General features: G+C 36.5%; 1 protein-coding gene across 2 annotated transcripts in view; it reads left to right on the top strand.

Moving 5' to 3' along the window:
• Nucleotides 1–366: 366 nt before the first annotated feature.
• Wwp1 (WW domain containing E3 ubiquitin protein ligase 1) overlaps nucleotides 367–17,473 on the top strand; it is a 95,420-nt gene continuing 78,313 nt past the window's right edge. The window contains exons 1-3 of one of the 2 annotated variants that reach the window (XM_010606445.3): nucleotides 367–2,052; nucleotides 4,739–4,854; nucleotides 16,747–16,841. The gene's annotated coding sequence lies outside the window, so the exon portion shown is untranslated. Of the gene's footprint in view, nucleotides 2,053–2,933; nucleotides 4,855–16,746; nucleotides 16,842–17,473 lie in introns of those variants that run through there. The other variant, XM_019204863.2, reaches the window with a different exon arrangement.

The following is a 17,473-nucleotide window of genomic DNA, read 5'->3' as shown; positions in this document are numbered from 1 at the left end:
GCCCTCTCCGCCTGCGGTCCGGCACCCCGTCGGAGCTGCCCGCGCCCTGACTTTCACCCCAGTTCCACCGCCCGAACCCAGGACTCCAGCCTCCCCACGGCTTCCCAGCCGGCTCCAGCACTTCGGGTCTTCACTGACTCGGCAGCTCCCCCCACCCCTACCTTTCGTGACCTGCTAGGTCCCGGTGACCTTGCAGATTTTATTAGTAGTCTCTTATCTCGTGCTGACTTGGCCCTCTCCTTTAATTTTATTTTAAAATTTCAATTCTGTAGTTTTGCCCCGTTGCTTGCTTATACAACCTTCAGATAACCAGTTTTGTGTGCGCAAGGATTGTGCAGTCTTTGCTTTACTCCATCGATTGGGAGTTGAGTTTCCCTTGCTCCAGTAATTATATGAAACCTTCATTACGAAAGAAGAGGAGTAGCTATTATAATTTAGACATTTTTACTCTTCTAGGATAAAGTATTTTTTCTAGGAGCTTGATTTGTTTTTCGATTTAAGTTTTTTTTTTTTTCATTTCGCGAAGGCGAATGTACAAGATTTGTTTGTTTTCAAATGCTCTTGGTAATAGCAGTGGAGAGATAACAGCCAGTTACCACCCCATCTCCTTTTTTTTTTATATGAAATACCTAGTTTATCATTTTCTGTGTTTCTAAAAGAGCTCAAGCTTATGTATAAAATTCACTTCACCTGTCTGACCAAACCTTTGTGGATTATGCAAGCAAAATGCACCTTCTAAAAAAGAGGCGTTCTTTCATCTATGTGCACTTGTTTTTAACTATGAAGCAGAATGGCTGTAAGGCAAAGTGTAATTTTTCATAAATAGTTAATATTTTAAATATTGAACATGTAATGGCCAAATGTCAACAGCTACTGAAATTGAGATTAAAATACTGTTTGTGGACTAGTTCGCAGAGACATAGCTTATTAAAATTTTCAAATAGTTCTCATAAAATGTAGAACTGCTTACAAGACCTCCAGACAGTATGTTTTGAAGAACAGTAATTAAGAGTTACGCTTTTTGGAAACCTGACATGATAGGGAATGTCACAGAGAAGGTTTTTTTCCTTCAAAGAGATAGCAGTCTTTGCTCTTTACTCCAGGATGGCTAACGTTTCTTTTACTTCCTTGCACAGTTAGCAGTTACAGTACTGCATGACAGTGCCAAGTATTTGGGGAGTATACAAAGATGAGAACAATTAATATTTTCTGCCTTTGGGAGAGAGAATTATATACACATTCTCCATTTGTCTTTTGTTGTGTCTTTTGGTATATGAAGTTTCACAAACAGTATGAAAATGCTCATAGAATTCAAATTCAAAGGGTGTGGAACTCATGGCAAGGTGGAATTTGAGGAGTGGGTTCTTAGTGCTGGCTTTTGAGCTCTTGAATTTGAAGGATGACTGACTTGATAGCAAGGAACAATGATTAAAGCAGAGAGAGTTCTAAATACAGAGTTCATACGTTTAGGGGTAAACAAGTAACTGGGTGGGACAAAGAATTAGTACTTTATAAAAGATGATAAAGTAAAATTTTGGGCCTTTTAATATACCTATTTTAATTCTGGGCTAATAGCTTGGTTTTACACACAGTGAGGATTCCACAGATGATTTTAGAGCTGGGAGTGAAACAATTTAAAAGCTTTGTGTTAGGAGGGTTCATCTGGTAGCAGCATGTAGGGTGAGTTGAGGTGGGGACCCTGGAGGTACACAGACTCCTGATAGCTGTGGTCGTAGGTAGCGGGGGCCTGAGTTGTGGTTTTAATGCTAGTGGAAAAGAGAAAGGAAGTTGAGTAGATGGAATTTAATGAGCAGGATAACCAAGAAAGTAAAAATAACCAATTCTGATCAAGGAAGACTAGTGGTAGTATTTTGAGTAAGATCCATGGAAGCTTTACCCCCTCAGCATGTTATTTTAATGCAACCTTGAAGAGGTTTCTATCCCTAGGTAAAATTAAAGAAATCTGCTGGCTTGGAAATTTTTCATGTGTGCCATGAATATAAATTTAGGAAAATCCATAGACCACCTGAAGTTCCTCTAAGAAGTCCACGAGTGAGTATGTTGGGCTGGGGGCAGCTCTCAGAATTACTGGAAACTTAAAAATAATAGAACCTTCAGATTCTTGAATTAACTGGTAAGAACCCTACTGTGCAGATGCTATATATATATCTGAAGAACAATATTACACTAGTGGCTTACAATTTGCAGAGAATTTTGAGTGATTTATGTTATTTGCTGTTATATTACAGGACAGACTAGCTCAAGAGTTTATGTAACTTGCCCTAGATATTAGTCAGCAAGTGGGTAAAGTTGGAATCAGAAGTTCATTCACAATGATGCTTTCTTGTATGAAGATAATGTAACAGACTTACTATGAGTTGGATGTAGTTACTGCCTTTAAGTAACCTTGTCAATTAAGGACTAGACCCAGGAGCATAACATTCTTCATTTTTAAGTAATAGTTATAGATACTTTATCATGGGACTGGAGGTAATCTTTACTTTTTGATGAGTATCGTGAGGCTCAAAAGACATCTTAAAAGCTAAATTTCCAGGGCATATGACAAGGTAATGGCCAAAATTAGAACTAAAATCCATGTTTGTGTACCTAGGTCAGTATTCTTTTCCACAAGCTTCTGATTCTTTAGCCACAATGGAATTGTAGTTGTAAGCTGTATGTGAAGATTCTGAATGTACCTGTTAGAAGTGTGGTTAACTTTTGTACTGTGTAGATTTGAACTTGTCCGTTCTGTCTTTGAATTAAGATGGTTATCTCATTGCAGTGGCTATTTGTAGGTAATATTAAATTTGTAAGTATTTTATCGCAGAACAGTTAAACCTTTTGTCAAGGATAAAACAAGTTGATTTCTTGTTTGGAATAATACATTGGTGAAATGTAGGTATTGATTTCTTTTTGAAATTTTTTGAATTTTTAAATTCTGTATTTAAAAGGTGAACTTTGATTCTCATTTGTAAAAGCCTTGTCCTTGAAAATTTGTATTTTTGGAGCATACACATCAGAATCTTATTTCCAAAGTATTTATCAAGTTATTTGCCGTTACAAAGTATACACAATGATTTACTATTACACACCAAGCTTCACCATTAAGGATACACCATTAAAAACCACCTAGTATACACTTAAAGTTCATGTTGAACAATTTTTTTGAATGTATTATGTAAAAGCATATGTCAGACAGTTGTTAAGTTATAGTGGAGAATAACATTTGTTAGTTTAGCCGTGACATTTCTTTAACTTAACATTCAGTCATAACACATACTGGTGTGCTTACTACATGCCAGACAGTCTGCTAGGTACTGGGGTACAATTTTGAGACAGCAGACACGAAGCCCGTGCTCTTAAAAATGAATTTAAAAGAGTTCTGACATCAAGAACATAGACTTTATCTTCTGAGGTTGTGGGAATTTGGGGGAGTATATTTGTAACTCTCCCAGTCTCTGGTGTTTGAACAAACTATGCACAAATATGAGGAACTATATGAACATGCAGTTGCCTATTCCTGTGTAACAAACAACCTTAAAGTAACTGAGTTAAAACAACCATTTTGTTCAGTTTTGCTCTCCTGGATGGAGCTCAGTTGGGTAGTTGTGCTGGCTTTGCTGGTGAGCCCTGCAAAGGCTGGATGTGTTCAGATGGTGGCTCACCTGGAGACTGGACACACATTCTTGTAGTCTCAGAGTCCTTTCCTTTCCCTGTGGGCTTGGCATCAGGGTTGACAGCTTTAACTGGTAGCTTAGTGTTTACAAGAGTGAAAAAGCAGAAGCAACCAGACTTTCTGAAGGCCTAGGCTTGTGGCTGGCACAGGACCACTTCTGCTTCCAGTTGGGTAAAGCAAATTAGAGGTTTATTTACACAAGTTCATGAATCCATTTAAGGCCAACACTGTAACAGGTTTTCACAATTTAATTAATTTTGGATTAGGATTTGAACCCAGGGCCTTCACACTGCGTTATATCCCCAACTATGTGTCTTTGTGAGACAGAGTCATGCCAAGTTTTCTAGGCTGGGCTTGAAATTGGGATCCTCTTGCCCCAGCTTCCCGGAGTGCTGGTGGTTTGAACCACCATAGCTGGCTGATTACACAAATTTGATTTTAAGTATTTAACATCAGCTGTATTACTCAGAACCAGGTCTGGAAAACTGCTTTGGAACCTGAGGGTTAGGATGCTTACTGCTTTCTGCGAATTTAGACTGAATTGTTGCTTGCTGGAGGGAAAGGAAGGGGGAGGCTGAATCTAAGGTGCAAATAGTGGCACAATTGGCTTACCACACCGAAGGCAAGGCAAGAGCTGGAGCTGTTTGCTCAGAAGTGAAGAGGGTTTAGAAATGGAGCCAAGAGGTAGAGTGCCCTGAGGGCCTGGGGGTCAGTGAGGGTAGGGAAGAGAAAGAAAACATGAAGAGGGAATTTTGGACCTCTGTGGTTTGACCTAGTAGCTGCCATAGTGGGGCACAAGTGACTGATTCTGCTTGTGGGCAGTAGGCTCCAACAAAGTGTAGGACCAAGACCCCAGGCTGCTTAGACTCAGTAGTAATTTACTCAGTTTGGTGAATTGGGTCAGACAGTACCACATGCAGAGTGGCTTATGGCTTATGGCTACAGACAGGCAGATAGCTGTGCCCTCAACATGACACCTGTGAGCCCAGACCTCGGCCGGTCAATCTGACCTTAACCATCCTTGACCAACCTGTGCCTCACATGTGTACTTTCTGTTTGCAGTGTCTTCGAAAAAGTCAGGATAAATCTCCTTTTGGGGGAGACACCACTAGAGTGGAGCGAATACTCTTTCCTTCTGGAATCTGGAGTGGAATTCCTTACAGAATATAAGGAACAAGGTAATATTCTTCCCTTCGTAAATTAGTTAGATAGATGCCTTGCATGCTAGCTAGGTTTTTCTCAGTTTGTCGCTACCATTTTCTCACTGTTACTTTGTATTAGTCTCATAGCAGTTTTTGTTTTTTTGTTTTTTTGTTTTTAATTGAAGTTAGCAATTAAGTAGTGGCATAGTTGACTCTGAAATGAAAATTAGTTTAGTTTTGTTGTTGTTGTTGTTGTTTTACATTATGGCTTCTGAGTGGAATAGTGAATTTTTTCACTTAAAGAATTATACTAAAAAAACGGGCCTCTAACCTACTGCAAATCTGCAAATTTCTGAAAATAGTAGATTTGTGGGGAGAAGTTTGATGATGAATGTACTGAGAAACATGATTTATAGAACCAGGAAAGGAGATGGATAGAATTAAGTTACAGTTTTTCTTGAAAGACCTCTTCCTTGCTCTTATTTTTAGTGCTTTAAAAATATGATAACTTTATTTAACTAGGGAAGCCAGCCTCTTTTCATAGGTATTCAGTATACCCGTAATTATGACTAAATAGTATGGGTAGAGGCAAACTGTTGAGTCCTGACTTGAAGTGGAATACCGTGGCTATCCATTAGTCCCAACTTGCCAGGGTGTACTACTCTTTGTATGTGTCCTCTTAAAGAGAACTCGTTCATCGAACCTGCTCTGTATAAATTAAGAGCTTCTTCACCTTTCAAGAAGACAAACTAGATTGCTCACCCCTTAAAAGTTTTCAAGAATACAGGCACTCTTGTCATATGGGTTTAGAGCCGTAGTTTAAAGTCAGGCAGATCTGATCTCACAGTGCTCCTTCATAGCAGTGTTGCCCTCCAGTTCTTTTATAAACTGTAAAGAATACTTTTCTTACTGGATTTTTGTAAGGATTAATTGAAATCCTTGTAAGACAATGCATGGTGGTTGCAATATAAGCCCTTAAATTATTTTTATTGCTCTTAATTTCCAATTATTAAGTCAAATCAAACTGGTAGTCACTTCATAGTGAGCCATTCATTTTTCAAAGCTAGTGTAGCTTAGTTTTGGTTTGATCATATCAGTCTCACCTCTTAATTTTAAAAATCAATTATTAAAAGATTAAGGATGAACCTGGGAAAGATACAGACCTAATACAGCAGGCAGTGTCAGCCTGTGATGGTTTGGTCATGCAGCCTGGGAACAAGAAATTGTTGACATTACCACGATAGATAAAATACGGTGCACACCAGTGTTTTTCAAAATGCAGTTCTTGTTTCACAGTCATACGGGGCATTTGTTAAACATGTGGGTTCTTTAATGTCTTCCAAGGTGTGTAGTGTGGTCCTTGAGAGGGGTACTGAGGAGTTTTTAATTTTACTAAATATCACAGGTGGTGTTATACATATTAATTTGATAACTTGACAGAAACCCAATCTCTAATTTGGGCTCCTAGTGAGCTCTGTCAGAGACCATTTTTCTAACTAAAGTATTCCTTATGTACACATGTAATGTACATACAAAGAGCTCGGCATCTGAACTTTCCAGATGTTTGAAAAGGCTTAAGATAATTGCTGAGGACTTGTTGCAAAACAAACTATGGGAATCTGATATAGGGAAATTAAGGTGAAAAGTAGGCTACAGAAATGACTTGGGCTTCTTTGTTCAAGACTTTTTTTCCTTTATACAAAAGAAGGAATTCTTTTGATTGATGACATTTCCTGTTTTTAAGAATGAAACACACTAAGTTAGACATTATGATTATTTATCAGGTAGTCTGACTGCTTTTCATTTAGCTAAGCCTCTCAAAAATAGAGCTTATGGTGTGTGGGGATTTAGCTCGGTGGTGCTGCCACCTGCCTCGAAAGTGCAAGGTCCTGAGTTCAATTACTGGTACCCACGCGCAAAAAAAAAGGTAAAAAAAAATAGTGTATGATTGAAGTTTGTCAAATTTGGCATTTGGGCTTTTGAGTAAAAAGAAAGTTGTCTGTGGGCTTATCATTGGGAAAACTCTTTAGTATAAGGGCATTGACTTTGGGGGAAAAGTCACAAGAAGATTTACATTTTAAATGAAAATGAAAAAACTTCAGGCTGCTGGTCATGATAGCTTGTGTCTGTGTCACTTAAACTCTGCTCAGTTCTGTGACCATCAGAACTCCCAAATCTGGTAGTATTTGGCACTAGAGGAGCAGATCATTAAAGTGGGGGCAGTTTGTGGAAAAATCTAAAAGTATAGTATGGTTAATGTAAACAAGTTACTGCATTATTAAGTACATTTTTATGGGGTTTTTTTCCCCCCTTTTGGTACTGAGGATTAAACTTGGCAGAACCACTGAGCTAAATCCTACCAGGCCCTATTTTGTTTTGTTTTTTTAAGCCAAACCTATGATGCTTTATAAATTTGTGGAAAGGATTAGTTGGCACTTGAGGAGTTTGTTTCTTTTTACTGTCTTTTCAGGCCCATTCTTGTGGGGAGGGCAGCAGACCATTTCTTTTTGTCTTATATAACCTTTTGTTTACAATAAAGGTGGTTTTATGTATGACTACCTAGAATGGAAAGAATACATTATATTTGGGAATTTCATTTTTTCTAGATTAAAGTTTTTGGTAATTATAACTTGTTTTAAAAATTCCTTGGTAATTTTTTCCCAAAGTATTGTGTAATAAAAGCTTAGGCCTTAGGTAAGGCAAAACTAGATTTTAGTTCTGGCCCTGGCTTGTTGGTGGAGCGATGCTGGTCTAATTAACCTAAAAAAGGCTCAGGTTTGACCTCTATAAACTGAGTATTCATATGTCAATTGAGAATAATAAATTTATTTATTTAAACCTCCTAGTATTCAGTAAAAATTCTGTAGGATAGGTTTTATTTTGTTTTTTGAGACAGGATCTCTCTATATAGCTCAAGCTGGTTTTGAACTCAATAGCCCACGGGGGCCTGGAACTCAGCAGTCCTCCTGCCTCAGCCTCCACGTATTTTGGATCTTAGTATTTTCATCTTAAAATGAAGATTTATTGAAATCTTGTACTTTAGAGCATGCTTTCACATTTATAGAGTATTTTAATAGCAAATTCACATTGTGTCTGTTACTTGCTAAATATCTAGAAAGTATATAACAAAAAATTTGGCAGCGCTATGTTCCTCTGAGGTACTTAAATGTAACTTTGATCCAGTCTTTTCTGCAGGTGTATGTTGGGGTTGCTGTGTAAGATTCTGTAGCTTGGCTATGTAACCGAAAGGCCTTACTCTATTGTCTTCCATATTACTGTGAAAGTACTGTAGAAAAATACTAGTGTTACTGTACTTGGGATTAAGAGTGAATTCTAATGGTGTTGGTGATGGGGAACGGTTAGGAAATGAATGCTTACTGTGTATCATCTACGTTCCTGACTCTAGAAACAGTTCTAGTTTCCTAGGGTTAATGTTATAATGCTTCCCCTTCTGCTCTTGACCAAACTACATTAGTTTGGTGTTGGTATCCTAATTTTAGAGATAAAGAGAAGCGATTCATGTTAAATATACACAAATAGTAGAATTGAAGTTGGGACTTAGGTCTGTGTGACCTAAAAACTGTTTTCTGGATTACATTATCCCAATACACTCTTCTTAAACTAAATTGTCATTTAGGAATTAAAGAGTTGGGAAATCTCAGTGCTTACTTAAATGCCAGTGAATTGTGATTGTTAATGTATTTAAAAACAATCAGGAAATTTGGGAGGATGACTGTGACTGTGATAGTCTTGTGATCTGTGCAGTACTGAAGAGTACTAGTCTTGGCAGCAGACGGGGATGTGACTTGACATCCAGGAGCTTTGGCAAGTGTTCTTGACAGCTTCCTGCTGTGTAGCAAATACAGTCAGCCCTCTGTGTCTGTGGGCACCTCATTCAAGGATTCAAGCAGCCTCAGATTTATGTAAAGTATGTGGCATCTGAATTGGAGTTATCCCATACAGATACCTAGGGATAGCTGAATATTGCCCAGCTCTTGCTACATGTTAGGTTGGTTCTGAGAGTTTGGAACATAAGGTTAAGGTACTCAGTGTTATTTCTGAAGTAACATTATATTACTGGCGCAGGACTAGGAAACTTGTTTTCTATTGTTTACCAAGACAAGGGGAAAAAAATTATCAAATGTGTTTTTCTTGCTTTATAATTTTTGTTTTTTTCCCATTGTAAACATGATATTATAAGATATTGAGAAATAGAAAAGAAACTACCTCATCCTCAGTATTGATACCATTTAGTTATAGTCCTTTGTTGGTATAACTGCAGTGTAGTATCAATTCTTTTAAGATAGAAAATAAAAAAGAATCATCTTAAATTAAGCATTATATAATTCTATATTTTTGAATATATAATCAGTATAATTGAAAATTGAGAGAGTTCAGTAAGGAGAAAAAATCGTGATAACAGACAATTCTGTCAAAGTGTTGTGTTTGTTTGTTTATTTATTTATTTATTGGCACTGGGGATCAAACTCGGGCCCTTGCGCTTGCAAGGCAGGTGGGAGAACCACTGAGCTAAATCCCCGGCCCCTGTATTTATTTATTTTTAAGAATGGTTGCTGTTTAGTTTAAAAATTGAAATAGTTCATGCAAAATTTGGTAAGTACATTTATTTTCCTGTCTCACTAATTTTTCCTAGTAAAGCACAATTTTTAACTTTTTTGTAGTGGAATTAAAATATTTCATTTTGAAGAATTTGGTATGATGTACTTTTTTTTAATAAGACTTTTTGATGGAGCAATACCTCCGCCTTGTGGCCTTCTGGAATATTGTTTCCAAAGTTATGCTTCCACAATGAACACAAATTAAATTGTTCTCTCTGTTAGACAAGGATTCCATCAAGTTAGTAATTGTCAGTTTTTACCACTTATGGGTGTTGAGAGTAGAAAATAAAATGGCTTGTGTCTAGGATTGCAGCTTTGTAAAAACATGGGTGTTTGAGGCAAATAATTGTATGGAAATGAAAACAGTTATGAGGTTGGTTACAGATACTGATGATTTGTATGAAATATGCAGTATTTTCAGGGAAGTGATTCTAAGCTTTAAAAACAAAGTAAAGCTTTGTGCTCTGTTTCTCATTCAATAACAAAATGAAGATCCAGGGAAATGTAGATGCCCTCTCTTACTCAACTATTTAATGGAATATTTGTTTGTTTGTTTTGTCTAAAACATTTGTAAACTGTTGACTCTTTTCGGGGTGGGGGGGTACCTGGGTTCAAACTCCTAACCTTGTGCTTGCAAGTCAGGTGGTGGCACTGTTGAGCTAAATCCCCAGCCCTAAACTGTTGACTCTTGAATGAGTATCTTCTACATTAATTTTTACAAATTTGATGATAATTGTAAAGGAAAAAAAATACTACATGTGTTGTGGTTCATTTTTTAAAACATCTAATATAAATAAGACCATTTGGTTTTAGTTTCTTTAATTAATTAGTTGTTATTGGGTTTGGTTGGCTTGAATATGTATTAAATACCTCTAGTATGCCAGAGTTTGAGAGAAACGAGGTGGATGCAATGAAGAGGATTTGTCCTGGCCCTCTAGGATTTTAATCGAGTATTCAGTAAGAAAAACAACTTTTGATAACACCAAAGTCAGAAATCAAGGAATCTGGATAAAAGTGGCTGTAATTTCCTTCGGTCAGAAGAGGTGGATGATGAAGAGGATTTGTCCTGGCCCTCTAGGATTTTAATCGAGTATTCAGTAAGAAAAACAACTTTTGATAACACCAAAGTCAGAAATCAAGGAATCTGGATAAAAGTGGCTGTAATTTCCTTCGGTCAGACACCATAGAAATGCTTAAGGTTCTTTTTCAAAGTCTCAGCAGTTTATTTTGTAATTTTGTTTTGATTTTGCGGGAACAGTGTATATGCATAAAAATAAGTATCTCTGAAATCTCTCTGGAGTAGTAGTTTCCCTGTAAGTTACAAGTAATAAATCTCTTAGGAGTTCTGTGGAGCCCTGTTCGCTAGGTCTTGGTCACTTTGTCACATTGTTTTGTAAGTGGGGAAAATTGATAAGTGTATTCATAACAATCTTTTCTCACATTTTTGAAGTCCAGTTGAAGTATCATTTGGGAAGTGGCATAGTACTTTGGAAGTGTTTTGAATGTTTAGTTAGGACTGGAAAGTATTCAAGTGTAATAAACCTTTGTCTTGTTCATACACTTTTGCCTGTTTATGTAATAAGTCAAATGAGCATTTTTTTTATTGGACTGTTTTGTACTGAGCATTTGTTTTGAACTGTGGGGATGAAATCACGTTGGTGAGATGGCCTTTGACTTGGAGCTAAGAACTAGCAGGGCCAAGATGGAGAGAATGTAGGTGGTTTTATAATCTTACGTATGTAGAATTTAAAATATTTTAATTAAATGTTTTTCTATGCTCTAGGGTTTTTTTAAAAAAACCACACCCTAATGATTTTATAGGGCTAATGTTTTATTAATTGTGAATCTTCATTTATTGCACATTTAATAAAGGCTGACCACCTGACTAGGGGTTGAGTTTACAATAGTGAGTAGATAGTGTAATGGGAGAAATAGAGAAATAAACATGGACACTCTATTATGAAGACACATAACTAGTTCAGAGTGATAGAGCTATCTTGGGGGTGATTAAATTAGGTGGAGAAGAGTTGGGATAACATGCAAGTAGTCCTTTCTGCCCGAATCTGTGTGTGAGAACCACTTTGTACACCACTGTAAAATCACTGCAGGTGGTTAGGATGTACAGTCAAGTTTGAAGAAAACGGGCAGTGGATGAGAAATGAATAGTGAGTTTTGGGAAGAGTGTTTTTCTGGAGAATCATCTTGTTTTCTGAATTTTAATGAATAGGGGTAAGAGAGTGTGTATAAATAATGCATTTAAGTAACGGGTAGTTGGATCAAGTAGTGGAGAAAGGCTGAAACTTTTCTCTTCTGGAACCTGTGCTCTTAATAGCTCTAACAGTGTTATTGTTTCTAAACACAAAACTGTTAAAATGGGGAGGAAGAGCATTCACATGTCCCTGGGGAGTTGGTGCTTCAGAGATGAGCCCAGGTTCTCCCATCTGCCTCAAATTCCTTACCTTAGCCACCTCCTGTTAAAACAGAGAATTTTGGGGGTTTTTTTACGCCTCAAAGAATGCCTCCTGTTACACTGTGGAATTGGAGCCACTAGGTAAAACCTGCATAACTTTCTTTGAAGGCAGTTTCAAAGAGAAGGCAGTTTCAGAGAGGAGCAGGTTTCCCTCATGACACCCATCGTTTTATCTTTCTAATCCAGAATAAGAGCTGATTGTCTAAACCTGTGTTTTAGTTTAGTTATAACAAACTTAATAATAGATTTAATTGATCTTCATTTCACAACTCATGAATGGAGCAGCCTTTATTCATCAAAGTAGAGAGATCAGACTGAGCAATGCCAAAACAGTTGGTTTATCAAGAACAAGGAACCAGGAAAAAAAAAAAAACGATTAGCTGATGTCACATTATTTCAGATAATTATTTATATAAGGGTTAAAGCAGAAAAGACTTAGTGCTGACTCAGACTGGCATCTTCTGTTTTGAGGAAAAACTGATCTGTGGGATCCCTTACTTCTTTTAAGATTATTTGATTATATGAGACTTAGCATGAGTGACTCCATTTTGGTTTGGTTCAGTCTGTTGAGGCCTAGTATAGGAAGGCGATACGTCCAATTTGTTTAACAAAGCACTTACTGCGAGTAGAGATTAAATTATTTATGTAAAGCCTTAATGATTTTTATTTTATGCTAGGCCTTTTTTCTTTTTTTTAGTCCTTTGTTAGTTTTAACTCATTTAATTGTTTGGCTCTATAGGGTAGTGACTATAGATTATCTCTCTTCCAAAATGCTTAATACCAGAATTGTTTTTGGGTTTTGGAGTTCTTTAAATTTTGAAATATTTGTATATACATAAGGTATCTTGGGGAATGGTCTCGAGTCTAAATTCAGAATTCACTTATGTCATTGTACATCCACCTTATGCATATAGCCCAAAGGTAATTATTAGTACAGTAATGTTACTAGTGTTCTTGTGTAGATTGCAGTCTGTCGAATGAGGCCAGGTGTGGAATTTTCTATATGTGTCTAAATGTCTTGAGTTTCAGAGTTTGGAACATTCTATTGAATTTTTGTATTGGGGTGTTCAATGTGTATTTTAATTTCCATAGATATAAAAACAGAGGCTTTGTTGGTAAAGGAGCTTGGCAGAATTCAAACATAATTAAGTGGAGCCAGGTTTTGACCCAGGCAGTCCAGCTGATGGATTTGCTTGTAATCGCTTCTGCTGTCTGTCAAGGAAGTTACGAAGTTGTGATTCAAAACCAAACTCAAACTAGACTCTAGTGAATGATAGTTTTCTGTTTTCAGCAGTTTGTCAGTCCCCTCTCTCCTTTTCCAGCCTTACCAAGTATAATTGGACCAACCAGACTTTGAAAGTCTATAATAGAAAAGCAATTGTTGGGGCCGGCGATTTAGCTCAGCGATTCTGTGGCCTGCCTTGCAAGTGCAAGGACCTGAGTTCAATCCCCGGTACCAAAAAAAAAAAGAAGAAAGAAAGAAAAGCAATTGTTGACAGATTGAGACTAGATTTATAGCATCCAGCATTATTAGTTGTTTAGAACTCTGCATTAAGTTTGTAGTAAGTGCTTTTTGTTTTTTATTTTCTAGTCTCCAACTTGGAAAAGAGCATAACCAACACTTCTGTCAGCTCAGAATAGAAATACCTTTGATACTTGACCTTCTGGACTGGCCTGTACCTTGGTGTGTCATGGTTATGCCAGCCTAGTTTCTGGTCTGGTGTTAAGTCTATCAATTATTTATTACCTTTTTTGGCAAGGAATTTTCATTGTATATAGAAAAGAACACCCTGCAAATTCTGCTGGCTCAAAGTTTATATGAAGCGCATTTTGTTTGAAAAAGTGATTTTTTTTTAAAAAAAAAGCAGTGATTGTAACTGTTTGTTATTAATTGAGGCAGTCACCCTGATAAGCAAGTTATATTGCCCAATTATGATTTGTTTTTTTGACACATTATGGTTTTGATGATTATGGTTTGTTTTTGAGAAATGGTTAATATTGGCACTAAAAAGTAACTAGAGATGGGTTAAGATTAAGTGCTTAGAAAATTTAAATTGTGATGTGTGTGCTGCATTTCAATATAATAATAGCTTTGCTTATATTGTGTTACGTATATAAGTTAGAAACAAATTTTGAAAAAGAAAAATCAAGAAAAGAGACCCAGACTTATGTTGCTGAAAAGAATAGGTGAAAATTAGGTGAAAACAGAACCAGAAGGCTTGGAAAACATTAATATACTAACTTCTCTGGTTGAATATCAAAAATTGGGTGGTGAATAATAATAATAATAATAATAATAATAATTGATTATTAATACTGACTTTAAAATCTTTTTTAAATAGCTGTTTCCCATAAGAAATACTTTTTATGATCTTCTCCTTAAAGTACATAGATAGTGCTGAAAATACAGCAAAATATATAGAAAGATGAGATTATTAGATCTTGTAATTGGACATTTTTTTAGGTTGAAATAAACACTCAAACTATAGTCAGAAGTTACAGAGTGTACTTGGGTCTCCATCTTTATTTGTCCTCTGGTACATATTGTGAGTACTCTTGAAGTCACTGGAATGGTAGAGATTAGAAGTGTTATTCTTTTTTTTTTTTGTATGAGGTATTGAACTCAAGGACCTTGAGCTTGTGAGGCAAGCACGGAGGCACTGAGCTAAATCCCATGCCCCAGATGTGTGTTATTCTTTTCATCTAGTGGCCAATTATAAATTATCAGCACAGTGACTTTATTGTGCTTTGGGTTTAACTGGATTAATCAGTGGTATTCTATAGGGAGAGGTCAGTGTTGGACCAGAAAACTTTATTTTTAAAAATCCATCTCAGTTTGTTTGGTAGGAACTACAAGTACCCTTCAAGTCACTGTCATGTTACAGCTTAGAAATGTTCATCTTTTTCACCCAGTGGCGCACTTGTAAAGTAGCAAGGGAGGGATACATTTTTGTGTCTGGGGCTTAAGTGAATTAATCAGTATTATGTATAGAAAGAGGTCATTATGGACAAGAAAACTTAATACAAAATCACCTAGCTTGTATTCCAACTTGTTAAAAGTATACATTGAAAACATAGCACAGGTAATATGTTAATGTTTCCTAAGTCTTCTGATTATTTGAAGATAGAAAGTCACAGTGCTTGAGAACTGATCATGGTAATAAAAGCCCTATGAAAGAGAATAGGAATGAAAAATAACATTACGACTGCTTTGGTGAAATTGGAATCATCTTGAGTCTTGAGTCCTTGTGGTGAGAGGTCCCTTTAAACCTTTAAAAATAGTTTTCTCTTCTGAATTTGTAGGTCACACAGATGAAAACTAGCAGAATTATGCTTTATTATGATTGGATTGTACCAGAAGAAATTTCTTTGAGGTACATAAAAAAGCTTTCCAGGCAGGTGGAACCATTTCATTATTTACTAAGATTATCAGATATTCCAGATTTCCTAGAACTGAGAGGTTTCCCAAGATAATAAGACTAAAACCTGGATGGTCCTGGACAAACCAAAATGATTTGGTCACCTTCCTGTTCATTTTATCAATTAATGGAAATGACCAGCAATACCATTGTATACATGATCTCTGTGTATAAAGAAGTAATGTCCCTGTATTGATTAAAATTAAGTTCCATATTCTGTAGTTTACATTTTAATAAAACACTTATTTTATACTTTGTGGTTGCTAAATCTTTGATATGTTCAGAAGAGGTGACTGGTTGGTTCCACCATCTTTATCTTTGCTACACTTGAGTTTTACGTTTTATGCAACTGGTACAAGAGCTTTGCCCACATTCAGGGTTTCTGACCTTTAAGGATCCATATTCGTTCGACTAACCTTCCCTGTTTTATTACTGAGTTGTTTCCTGTGTGTTAATGCTATCTTCAAAACTAGACCTACAATTAAAGCAGAAACTTTGACTTCTATCATCTTTGTATCTTTGCTATGAAGACTAGGCAACTTGTAAGTATGTTCATTAATTGATCAAGGCCAATGGATTTGTGACAGTGCTTCTAACCTCCCACAATAAAAACAATAGTCTTCATTAAGTGATTACTTTGTGTCAAAGTACTAAATATTGTACATGTTTTATACTATTTAATCTTTATTATGACATGAGATGGGTAGCTTTGCTCTTCCTAGTCTACTGATACAAAAGAATGAGCCATAGAAAAGATAACTTCACACAGCTCTTAAGTGGCAGAACTGTAAATGAAATCCAAAATCTTAACTCCAGTTGGATCTTGAGAAGTATACCAGATTGTTTCACATATTTGCCCTTCTTCTCCCCTCTTTCCTGGTTATGGATCCATAATCCACTGAGATACTGAAGTGGCAGTTTTTAGTTGTTCAGATTCCTTTTTCTGTATAACCCTCTGCAGTGCAATAATCATCTGGTGAGAGACCTTACGTATATCCTGTTACTTCCTTTGTATTACCAATGCTTTTGTTGAGGTACACTTAATCTCATATCAGAACTCATACCTGCTCAGGTTATTTTTTCAAACTGCAATTCTTATTATTGAAACCAAACTATGCATGATTTAGTATATCATAGAATCTATTCCATAGGATCCTGTTCATCTTATCTCTATCTTTTTGTCCCATTGTCTACTCACACTAGTAATTCTCCAGGTGCTCCATGTTTTCTGTCTTCTTCATTCTGTTTTGAAGATTATACTTCAAGATGGCGGTTTACTCAAAGGTTGTCTTCTCTGTGACCCTTTCTTGGTCCCACTGGATTGGATTATTTGCTTTCTCTTATGTGCCCCTGGTATACTACTTACATTTTATATCCATTTTAGTAATTATCACTCTGAAAGCTATTTATTTCTTCACAGGTTGTCTCTTCACCAGACTATGAGCTCCTTGAAAGAAAGAATCGTGTGTTACTCATCTTTATATCCCCAGTGTCTAGCACAGCTCTTGATACCTAGTAAGTAACATTTTTTAAATTAATAAGGTACTTAACAAACTCAGTGTGTGTTGGTAGTTATTTATACCTATAGACCTAGTAACGTCATTATAAAAAATTGGCCATAGAATTAACACTTTTAGAGCTGTTTCCTTATTTTTAAGATGGACATAGTAGCTACCTTCTCACTATGTTATAATGCTCAGGTTAAGGAATATCAGTTTGACTACATTCTACTTTTAGTACCTCACAACTTTGTAATTAAATGAAATGTGGGTACTAATTGTTGAAATCAATCCTTTTATTTGTTATGTGTCTTTTAAGGTAATATAGTTTCAATTTTGTCATGTGTAGCAGTTACTTATTACCAGAAATATGTGTCCTTAACGTGTACACAACGAGGCTGTATTCTGTGTGTTTTAATGCTGGGCTGCTCTGACCCACTGATAGGTCAAGCTGACAGGAACGTATTAAGTCTGAGGATTAATTTCTGTAGAAGAGTTCAGTTAGAACAAAGGGAGAGATGTATTGGAACTGGGACCCAGTGTACAGAGGGAATGTGGTGTAATAGAGTGGAGAGTCTTTTACCTGGTTGCAGTGAGTCGTAGTCTGCATAGTGGGTTTTTTTGGGGGAGGGGGGTACCAGGGATTGA

The sequence above is a fragment of the Fukomys damarensis genome, unplaced genomic scaffold (assembly GCF_012274545.1).
Source record: "Fukomys damarensis isolate Sample0158 unplaced genomic scaffold, DMR_v1.0_HiC HiC_scaffold_5, whole genome shotgun sequence".
NCBI lineage: Eukaryota > Metazoa > Chordata > Mammalia > Rodentia > Bathyergidae > Fukomys > Fukomys damarensis.
Note: the sequence above shows the minus strand (reverse complement) of the source record. Positions and strands in the feature narration are given on the sequence as shown.